The sequence below is a fragment of the Choloepus didactylus genome, chromosome 12, assembly GCF_015220235.1.
Source record: "Choloepus didactylus isolate mChoDid1 chromosome 12, mChoDid1.pri, whole genome shotgun sequence".
NCBI lineage: Eukaryota > Metazoa > Chordata > Mammalia > Pilosa > Megalonychidae > Choloepus > Choloepus didactylus.
Window position 1 is genome coordinate 55,733,622 of NC_051318.1, and position 11,648 is coordinate 55,745,269.

Consider the following 11,648-nt stretch of genomic DNA (forward strand, 5'->3'; position numbering starts at 1 on the left):
CTTCCAGGAGTGAACATAATCAGAGAAGAAACTTTAGTACAAATAAGCTAGGGTCAAAGTGTTAATTTTTATTCAGCTCTTATTAACTTAAATGACATAATGAATGCTTAGAACTCTGGTTAAAAATAAAATGAATTATTTAGTAAATTTAGAAAGTGTTGAGAAATGTGCTGGAGACGTACTAATGAATAATTTTCCTTGAAGTCAATTTCAGAATAAGATATGCAACCTTACATCTCATCTAAAGTAGTTTAATTACAGACATAATAAGGACCTTTTGTAAGATGATCTCTTCTCCAAGTCTCAATGTCTGTACCCCCAAAGACATGACATAACCAACTTCAAGGTATATTTATGTATTTTATACTGAAGCTCTGAAATAAACCCTTGGCTGCTATGTTTATTTATGATGTTTGTAAGATCAATGCATCAGCTACAATGAAGCAGAATTGATCCCTCCCTCTCATTTACCATGGAAGGAAAAAGGAAAGATTTAACCCTGAACACAGATTGGCTCTTCTAGGATGACGTTCTGATTCTTTCCAAGTTGCTTGGAAATTTTCCTCAACCCCGTGACTCCTAATATTTTTCCTTCCCCAAACCAACAATAGTTACACTCCCAAACCATCTAGTTTAGTCCAAGAAGAGTTACTACCACAACAACAGTTGCCAACTGCATTCATTCCATGGGAGGAACTCCAGGAAGGTAAAGAGTTAATCACATCCTTTCTCTATCTATCCATAGATTAATTCTTAGATTAACTACGAATTGTTTTTAAAAGATTTATAGTTAAAATGCTCAGATTTATCATCATGCAAGGGAAGTATGGGCAGAAATAAAATGTATCCCTTTGCTTTAATCTTCTGGTTCAGAATTTCCCAAATGTGTCTGAGAAGATGAAGCACAAGGGGCACTTATTTAAGTAACAACAGCAATAATAGATACAAAACAAACCATTTTCTAGACTCTTTGACTGTTGAGTTTAATTCATTACATCTGGAGTGGCACCAAGGAATCTGTAATTTTATCAAGTAAATTTGAACCTTTGGGAAACAGAATTAATAGTTGAAAAGCCACACAAAACACCTCAAATTTATGGCGTGTCCTGCCCAACAGGTATTAAATATAGTTTATCAATAGAAAATCGAAGCAAAGACCATGGTGGTGGGTTAAAAGACAGATAAGAAAAGAAAAAAAAGGTATATAAAATAATGTAAAATTAAATATTGGAAAAATGTCAGAAGAAATATAATTTGTATTAAAAAGCACAGGAATTTCTCACTTCAGCAGCACATATACTAAAATTGGAATGATAAAGAGAAGATTAGCATGGCTCCTGTATAAGAATTACATGCAAATTCATGAAGCATCCCATATTTTTGAGACCTATATAAAGAAAACTACAATAAACTGCTAAAAGGTATCAAACAGGACCTAAAATAAATGGAAGAACATACCGTGTTCATGGATTGGAAGGCTAAATATAATTAAGATGTCAATTCTACCCAAGCAGATTTATAGATTCAAAGCAATACCATTTAAAATCCCAACAACTTACTTAGCAGAAATAGAAAAACCAATAACCAAATTTATTTGGAAGGGTAAGGTGCCCTGAATAGCCAAAAATATCTTGAGAAAGAAAATGAAGTGGGAGGTCTCACACTACCTGACTTTGATGCATATTACAAAGCTACATTGCTCAAAACAGCATGGTACTGGCATAAGGATAGCTATATCAACCAATGGAATTGAATTGAGTGTTCAGAAATAGACTCTCACATCTATGAACAATTGATCTTTGATAAGGCAGTGAAGCCAAAGCAACTGGGACAGAGTAGCCTCTTCAATAAATGGTATCTGGAGAACTGGATATCCATTTCCAAAAGAATGAAAGAGGACCCCATCTCACACCTTATATAAAAATTAACTCCAAATGGATCAAAGACCTAAACATTAGTGCTAAGACCATATGATTCTTAGAAGAAAATGCAGGGCAATTTCTTAAAGACCTTGTGATAGAAGGTGGTTTCCTAGACCTTACAGCCAAAGTGTGAGCAACCAAAGAACAAATAGACAAATAGGATCTCCTCAAAATCAAACGCTTTTGTACATCAAAGGACTTTATCAGAAAAGTAAAAAGGCAGCCTACACAATGGGAGACAATATTTGGAAACCACATATCAGATAAGGTTTAATATCCTGAATATATAAAGTGATCCTACAACTTAACAACAGAAGGACAAACAACCCAATTAAAAAACAGGCAAAAGACATGGACAGATACTTTTCTTAAGAAGAAATATAAATGGCTCAAAAACATATGAAAAATGTTCAACTTCTCTGGCTTTTAGGGAAATGAAAATCAAAACTACAATGAGATATCATCTCACACCTACCAGAATGGCCATTATCCAAAAAAACAGAAAATTACAAGTGCTGGAGAGGATATGGAGAAAGAGGCACACTTATTCACTGTTGGTATGAATGTAGAGTGGTGCAACCACTCTGGAAGACAGTGTGGAGGTTCCTCAGGAAGCTAAGTATAGATTTGCCATATGACTCAGCTATTCCATTACTAGGTATATACTCAGAGGAACTGAAAATTAAGACACAAACAGACATTTGTAAACTGATGTTTATCACAGCATTATTCACAATATCGAAGAGATGGAAAGAGCCCAAATGTCCATCAACGGAAGAGTCGATAAACAAGCTGTGGCACATACACACAATGGACTATTATGCAGTTGTAAGAGAGTACGAAGACACAGAACATATATTAACGTGGATGAATGAGGACATTATGTTGAGTGAAGTTAGCCAGAAACAAAAGGACAAATACTGTATGGTCTCACTAATATGAACTAACATTAATGAGCAAACTCTGAGAGTTAAAAGCTGATAACACAGTCTACCAGGAGATAGAAAGAGGGTAGAGATCAGTCATCTGATGCTGAAGGACTACAGAATGTTCAGAAGAATTAATTGTATAGACCCAGAAATTGATAGCATAATACTGTGTGATAGTAACACAATATTGTATCTGCATTGAACAAAATTTAAAATAATGAGGACATAATAATAGTTATAAAATGGCCAGTATTTTATAACTAGTGATGTTTACTTTTTACTTTTTATTCATCAGTCTTACAATTAGCTGCTCCTATCTTAAATGTCACAGGGATAATTCACATATGTGTTGCAGTAACTTCATTTTAGTGCAGATTGTGAGTTTAAAAGGGCTGTTAATTTCAATTGAGTTAACTAAGTATGAAATTCTCAGTTTTATTTATGAAAGAAATGCCATTAAAATACTTGTTCACATAGGTAATTAAAGTTGATTGCTTCTGTGGGATTACTTTTCCTGTTTTTCTTAGAGCTTGATGGAGTCCCTCTTTTTTTTTTTTTTTTTTTTTTCTGATTGCATATTGTATTATTTATTCTGCCCTAAATTTTTTTTCTGTCACTTTAAATTCATTCAGTGAGTCTTTTAAATTTTTTATTCTTCTCAGAGCTTTGCAGAACAGGCTTAGGGTGTAAGAATGAGAGTACAGTGTTTTCTCCCAGGGTTTTCACATTGAGAGAGCAATCAAACTTATCAGCTGGAAACAGTCTTTCATTTCAAGTGAATGGACCAGTTCATTTAGTACATTTAAAGAGTCTTACTGGGGCATGCCCACTCTACCATGAAGAAACTACTACTGCACAATAGAAGAGTTTTGAATTTCAACCAAAGATTTGCTCATCTTTACCATAACCTGAGGTCAGGGACGGCAAAGAACCAAACAATATGGAAATAAAATGGCCAGTATTTTATAACTAGTGATTTGTGATAAACCTGACTATTGATGCTGACTCTGCAATTTAAAAAGTGGGAATCTTCCTATTTGTAATACACTTCTATTACTGAATATGGAAGGAGCCCCTTCTGGATTAAGCTCAGATTTTAATTCCATACATTCCCTAAAAAAGCAAATAGGAAAAATGTAGGGACCTGAAATCAAGTTCATTGTTCTATGAAATTCAGCCAGTTTTCAAAATCAGCTATAACATAATTGAAACAAAGAAAAATAATTATGAACAAGGGTTTAAATAAAGAGCATGAACCCCTGAGAGCCTAAGGAGAGGGAAATAAAAACATGAGTTGGAATATGGCAGAAAAAAGAGAAAGAAAGGCATGCTGTGTTTTTCTACAATTGTGCATATGGTGATGTATGTTACAAAAAAGAAATCCTGCTCATCCAAATATATACTTCTAATCCTAGGGAAAGAAAAGGGGTACTAGAAGAACTTTTCATGCAATTTAAGATCTGACAGCTTTTTGAGTAGTTCATGAATCAGGCAACATCCCATTCAGAAAGTAGGAGGGAGCTCTGCCAAGGGAATGGAAAGGAGAAGCTCATACAGGGTGAACAGGGAAGCAAGTGGAGATATCCTGATTGGCTGATGAAAAATTTCCATTTTACATGGGAAAATCTTACAGGGTAGGAAAGATCTATACGTTGATTAGTATGGTATACTTGTCCATTTTGAAAAACTATCACAACTTCGACTGAAACTGGTTTATCACCAGGTGTTTATCTGCAATTCTGTGGAGTATGTTCCATCGTCCTATTTTCTCTGAAAGTCCCTGTAGGTTAATTGCTTTTATCTTCTGGAAAATCCTTTCTTGCATAGGTGTCCCTCCCAGCAATGCCCAGTGCAGGTGGCCATTTTATTTTACTTAGTGGGAAAACACTGTTTTTCCTTTCTGTACAAAAGGGACTTCTGCCCTAAGAACCAAGAAATCAGCCCAGCACATGCATATTGATACATATTGCAGCTTCAGTAGGCCTTGGGCAGGCAGCTAAGACATATTGTCATGAATGCCATCAATTTCAGGAGAGAGAATGTGTTAATATTTTCAACAAGTATCTCACAAACCAATAATTGGAACAAAAATTGAAGCATAAAATGAGACAACCTATATGTTTGAGACAAAAGTGTGACTTCTTCACTAGCTTGCTGACACAAACAGCAACTCAATTCATTTTTCTCGTCTTCAGTTTCCTCATGGATAAACAGACAGCTGAAGTGGATGAACTCCATCTTTAAACAAAAGTATTTAATGATTTAAAAACTCATCAATGATTATTGCCTTCTCAATAAAAAATAGTGTCTTGTTTATTGTGTATGTCATAAATTCTTTGGAGTAAGTACAGGGTTCCTCCCAGTTTGAAATATACAAAAGTGGCTATTTAGAAATTGTACATCTACATATTATAAACAAATACATAAATGTTAATGGAACTCTAAACAGTTAAAATTTGAGGATGTGCTCCTAAAGAACCCATATGCACACTCATTCTTCTATAATTTTAATTTAAACATTTAATTATTTCATGCAAAGAAAGAATTAAAGGTTTCTTGGCCACATTGTATCTTGTAAATCTGAAAATGAATCGACCCCACTTGTTATTTGCTCACCAGCCACAGTTTCTTTTTTTTTTGCTTTTTTGCCATGATTTTGAACTTTGAAGTTACTGTTAAAAATTTTTAGACATTTGTGATCAGAAAAGATTATTTTCAACTGTAAATTATAAAATGTACATTGAGATAACCCTATGTAGCAACACTGTAATTTCAACCTTTCATCCTAAGGGAATTTATGATTGAAGTGTCTGTGTTTATCTTTTGCATCATTTCCAGTCCCTTGCTTTATTTCCTTCCTCTGGGTTTCAAACTTACTTTTTTTTATTTTCAATTAAGATTGAAGTTTGATTTTTTTTTAATATATTCATATAAAAGAGTTTTTTGGAACAATGCCATTTTCCTAACCCACAAAGCTATGCTATGAGTAGGTTTGCTCTTAGTTACCTCCTTCTGTAGCCCTGTTCATGATTAATTAGCATTTCTAAAGAAGTAAATGAGCTCTTGCTTTTTGTTTCCTTTGCAAAATGTTTGACATATTGTGAATGCTTGATTTTGCTGTTCTGCTCTTAATGTATGCTAATACATGCCTACAATGTGATAAAATAGTATAGTGATTAAGCTGGTATAAGAATCTCAGTGAAGTGATTAAATGCTTCTCTCCTTCAACAGTACAGTGACACAGTAGCTTGTCTTTTATTGATAATGATACCAGAATCTAAAAATGAAGAGAACATTATTGTTTCCTTTTTTTTCCCTCCCTTGAGAACTTACAATTCTACATTCTTTTAAATATTTAACCTCTTAAAAGAGCATCTGGATATTCTGAGATAAATTTTCTAGAAAATTTAAAATGTATGCATTAAATTTAATTCAATAAACACAAGGATTTTCTATTTGTTAACTGCCTTATTTCCAACTTCTAGAAAATTACTTTTCACCATGACCATAAAGACTATAGTTTTTCAGATATTGTCACATTTAACATAAAAACAGATACGTAATAATTTTAAAAAGTAGCCCACACCTGATAGTTCATATGCTAAGAATGTGACAGGGAGAGTCTAGCGTCACCCAAAGCCTTAATTAGTGATGAGGATAGGTCAGATTTCATGGAAACTAAAAGTTTAAAATATTGAACTTTAAATGCTTTATTGGGGGGGGGCTGGAAAATATATGCATTTGGGTTAAAATTTAATAGATTCTAAAGAGAATTTATTGAAAAATAACTTTCTCTCTCAACCTATCAGTTATGAATAATTCCAAATATATTATAGGCATACCCAACTGTACACACACAGACAAATACATATACCTACATGTACATGTACATAATGTACACATGCACACATATATGTACTTGCATGAACATGCAAATATATTCATGTATTTTATATACTTACATATTTACACACATGGCATATAGCCTTATGTTTGTGTACCTATGTAATGTATATTTAATTACCAATACAATTCATTGTCTTCTATACACAATGCACTGTGGTTTGCTTTCCTCACTTAATATATTTTAGAGATCCTTCCATTTGAATAAATTTATTCATATATTTACTATAGCATTCAGAAATAATAATAATTAGTAAAGGATGAAGTGTATTGAGAATCAGTGACCGAGAAGTTGTCTTCTCCACTGAAATACCAGGTCAATATTGGATAATGTCTTCTTATCCTCTGTGATTTTTAAAACCAACTTTCCTTTTACCTATACATTGATCATATCCCCAAGTGTCCCAAAATACCTACATGCTAAATATTTTCTCCTGTATCTCAGTCAGCATAGCTTCACAACTTCATGTTGATGATTTGCTAAGTAGTTTTCTAATATTTGCCAAACTTATTTATTTATATATTTTTTTCTTTTGAAATGTCATGGACACTAGCACTACTTTCACATAATTCAATCTTTAATTTTTTTGGGGGGGAAACTCTCCTATTTTCCTGCTTTTCCTTATTTTTTTATTCCATGTCCCCACATCATATTTACACCTGCCACCTGGCTAGCGGAGTGATTTTGCATTTATATAATAATGCACCAGTAGAGTTAAAACATACTGGTTAACATGAGACTAAGAGCCAGCGTTTGCTCTCTGTGACCTGGCCCCACTCTGCAGCTGGTACAATGTAAGTTAAACAGTCATACAAAGCTGGATTGATCAGATTTTCTTTCTCAGACATTTGAACTTTGGAATGGGAACACAGATATTATTGTAATTGTGCCATATTAAATTGAAGTGTTTATCAAATTTTAATGTGCATATGGATAACCAGGGAATTTGTTAAAATGCAGATTCTGGTTCTTTTGGTTTAGGATAGGGCTTGAGATTCTGCATTTTTTTTGTAAGTTTTCAAGTACAAATACCTGTTCCTTGAACTACATTATGAGTAACAAGGCTCTACATTAGGAAGAAGTTCAGTGAAATTCTCTGCTGATACTCTTGAAGTGTCTGGCTTTCCTCCCTGACTTTATTTACTTATCTCTTCTTTTAATTTCTTAAAATAGCTCACTGCCTTTACAATCAGCTCATTTCTCAAGTTAACCAGAGTCAGGTTATGATGATTATAGGCAAACAAAACTAATGCATGCTGTGGGTCCACATTAGTGCAATAGGTGTCCTCAAAGAGCATTTGATTATTCTTTGTGCATTAGGTCATAGAGAGAAAGACAAATTAACAGGAAAATCACAACTCTTGCTTTCCATAAAAGTAACTACTCTGTCGGTGACAGATACTATTAATATGTTAGGGTCTGCTAAGTCAAGGCAAACCAATTTTATGGCCTTTCTACATGATCTTTTGCATGTGAACTGAGTATCTCTTATAATTTACTTCATAGTGTCTCATAATAGTGTCTGAGCTTTTGTAGTTTAAGTGAGTATCTGTTACCCAAGTACAGTAGTCATTGTAGAAATCATCTCATTTTTCCCATGCAGGAAAATGACAAACATACAAAGGATAAGATCCGACTTTGTATGTTCATCAGTTTTCTCTCCACTGCTTAAATTCAGGAGGATATATTTTGTGATACAATTTTGATCTCATTGTTATTGAAAAAAGATATTGATAAATATTGATGGAAGATAAATTGTAGGTGTAAAATAAGTTGAATCCTATGGTGACAATGTCCTTGATTGCTTCAATAATAATAAAGATAATATCTTAACTCATATATAAAATAGTCATTTGTATGTATATATATATTATTTAACTTATCTCAATGCTAAAATTATGCACTTAAAAGGTAATTAAATAAGCATATGATGAAATGATTCAATCATATAATTAGCAATGCCATTCTGCATTATCTTTTCCTTGTGTACTACTTATCATTATTGCATGGCCACACATAGTTGTCTGTACTAAGAACACCAGATGACCTGAGAGATACAGGTATCATTATGAAAATTTAAAAGATAAAAAATGTGGCATGCAAAATTCTTCTTTCAGGCAAAGTTGAACTAAATTTTGATGTCATACATAAATGTTTCTAACTTCTTTATGAAACATATTCTTTCACTTTTAATATAATTTTCTCATTTTTAATTGATTCTCCTATTTGTTTTATCCTATAAAACATTTGAAACTTAGATATTTATAATCAAAAAACATTTGAGCAGAAAGCAGCACTGAAGGTTGCCTGTCTTATACTCTGTAATAGAATGAGAAAATAACTGAAAAATGTCACTCTCTGACTTTCTAAGGCAGCTAGACTAGCAGCCAAATAAGGGAGAGTGATGAGGTGATGATGTGAGGAAGATGAGGAAGTAGTGAGGTGGGACTCTCTATAGCAGGTAGAAGCAGGCAGGAGTGGGGCCAGATGGAGAGCTTGTGACTGGGTTAGTGAAGATAAATGAGTGGCTCTTATCAATCACTTGCACCAACTAAAAATCAACAATGATAACAAAAATGGCTACAAAATCTAATCTTTCAGAATTAATCAGGTAATCCCCATGCTAAAGGAGAGCAGTGATATTTTTGTTCTGGTTTAGTTATCCATTGCTGCATTAAAACAAAACAAAACAAACAAAAAAACACTCTAATACTTTGCAGTTCAGAAATACTTAATTTTTCCTATGACTCAGTGAGTTGGTCAGAAATTTAAGCAGTAGTGGACTAGGTCATTCTGTCTCACACGGTGTCACTCTGGGGTCACTCCGTTGTATTCAATTAGTGGCTGGATGAGCTTGACTAGAAAGTGAAGAATGCTTCATTCATAGATCTTGGGCCTTGCTGCTTCTTCATTTGACCTCCATTGGGCTAGCTTTGGCTTCCTCAGAGCATTGTGATTTCAGGGTAGTCAAACTTTTTGCAAGGTAGCTAGCTATCTCTAGAAAACACAAAAATGAAAGCTGCTTTTAAAATGTGTTTCAAGAATTGGTGTAAGGCAGTAGGAAATAAAATATACTTTCAGATGAGTGATCAGGTGTCAGCATGCATTTACAGGGAGAGAAGGCATTAATGAATGCTAAGGTTGATTGAATTATGTACCCCAATTTACACATGTTCTTAATCTTAGTCTGCATTCTTATGGATGTGAACACATTGTAAATAGGACCTTTTGAAGATCTTATATTTGGTTAAGTTGTGGCCCAACTAATTGAGGGAGGGTCTTCATCTAGGTTACCAGAGGCCTTATAAAGAGCAGGTCCCAGGAAGAAGAAGGAGCAGGAAGTAAGCAGGAACCCAGAAGAGAAATGGGGAGGATAGCCTACATGAAAAGAAAGCCAAGGAGCTACAAGGATTGCCTGCAGCTAGCACCAGAACTCTGCAGTTTTCATGGAGAAAGCAAACATTACTGATATTTAGATTTTGGATTTCCCCTAACCTCAAAACTGTGAGACAATAAATTCTCGTTGTCTAAGCCAACCCATTCTGTGGTAAACAAAGGCAGATGCCATCTTTGAAGAATATCTATCACAATTGACACATTGCATCACAATTCATGACCCCTCATATGCAAAATACACAAAACACTCATGCCAAAATCTATCCAAAATCAGCATCGGTGCCAAGTCCAGGATTGTATCATCTGTATCAGAAGCAGAGGTGGAGGATTCTCATTTAGGGCAATTTCCCAGGTTCAGCTTATCTTCTTGTTCCAGAACTAAAAATATAAGTTTCCTGAGGCTTCCCTAAATCTTAATATCTGTGTACATAAAAAAAAAAAAGAAAGAAAGAAAATTATCTGCCCTCCCTACCCCAACATCCATAAGATAATGAAATGATCAGGAAACTCCATTAAAATCATGTAACAGAAGGCAATTTTCAGTCACTGATCCACAGAAATTTTGAAATCCAGCTATGCATACGTTCTCAGGAAGTTCTATTCACAGAGCATGGAATGTTCTTTGATTAAGGCCTAGTTTTGCTCCCCGGAAATAGTTTACCATAGCTTTTGGCACCACTCTCTGGGAGATTGCCTCTGCCCTTTGAGTTCATCTGTACTTTTTAAATAAAAGCTTGTGTCTGCTTTATTTTCAAAATATAGGTTGTTCAGAGGCTTCTTTTCTTTAAGCTGTCTCTGCCCCCTCCCCCCTTATATTCTAAGTTGTTGTTTTTTTGACCAACACAATTCTCTTGAAAATATTGTGGGTTTTGTATAAATGATAATGGGTTTTACTCAATATTCCAGAAGACTTATGCACAATTCCTTTCAAAACAGAAATCTCTCTACTGCAGGCATATGAAGCTGCTGTGGAGCAACGACCATAAGATTTGTGGAATCATATTGTCTAGCTGTAAGGAATCACAAGACACTACCTTAAATCTTTCAAAGACTTTATAGGAGTACTTAGAGCCTCAATTTGTCATTTTATCTTGAGCCTGAAGCCCCATTTTACTGGGCATACTCTGGATTGATATTTAACTTACAGCCTTTCTCAATTTGAGACTATTTTGCTGTTGCAAATAGTAGCGGACGAAGAATTGTTATATTTTCTAACCTAGCAATCATGAATCTGAAATATTTCCTCCAAATTCTGCTTGATATTTGAACAGCCACTTCTTTACTTCATCTCTGTCTTGCAATATCTTATCACTGTTAGCATATGTAAACCAACTGACACTTTCAACATTCTGTCTGGAAATATCTTTGGTTAATTATCAAATTCATTATGTATCTTTTCATAGTCATCCAGGTTATACAGACAGCAGTTTCACTAAGTTTTGCACCAATTCATAACATGTGTCAACTTTTTTCAGCCTCTGATACCAATTTCCTCAC

General features: G+C 34.2%; 1 non-coding gene across 1 annotated transcript; it reads left to right on the forward strand.

Annotated features, from left to right (window-relative positions):
- The first annotated feature begins 1,275 nt into the window (after positions 1–1,275).
- On the forward strand, positions 1,276–1,382 carry LOC119507523. Its single transcript, XR_005211280.1, has one exon. It is a non-coding gene; the product is annotated as a U6 spliceosomal RNA (small nuclear RNA).
- Positions 1,383–11,648: the final 10,266 nt, after the last annotated feature.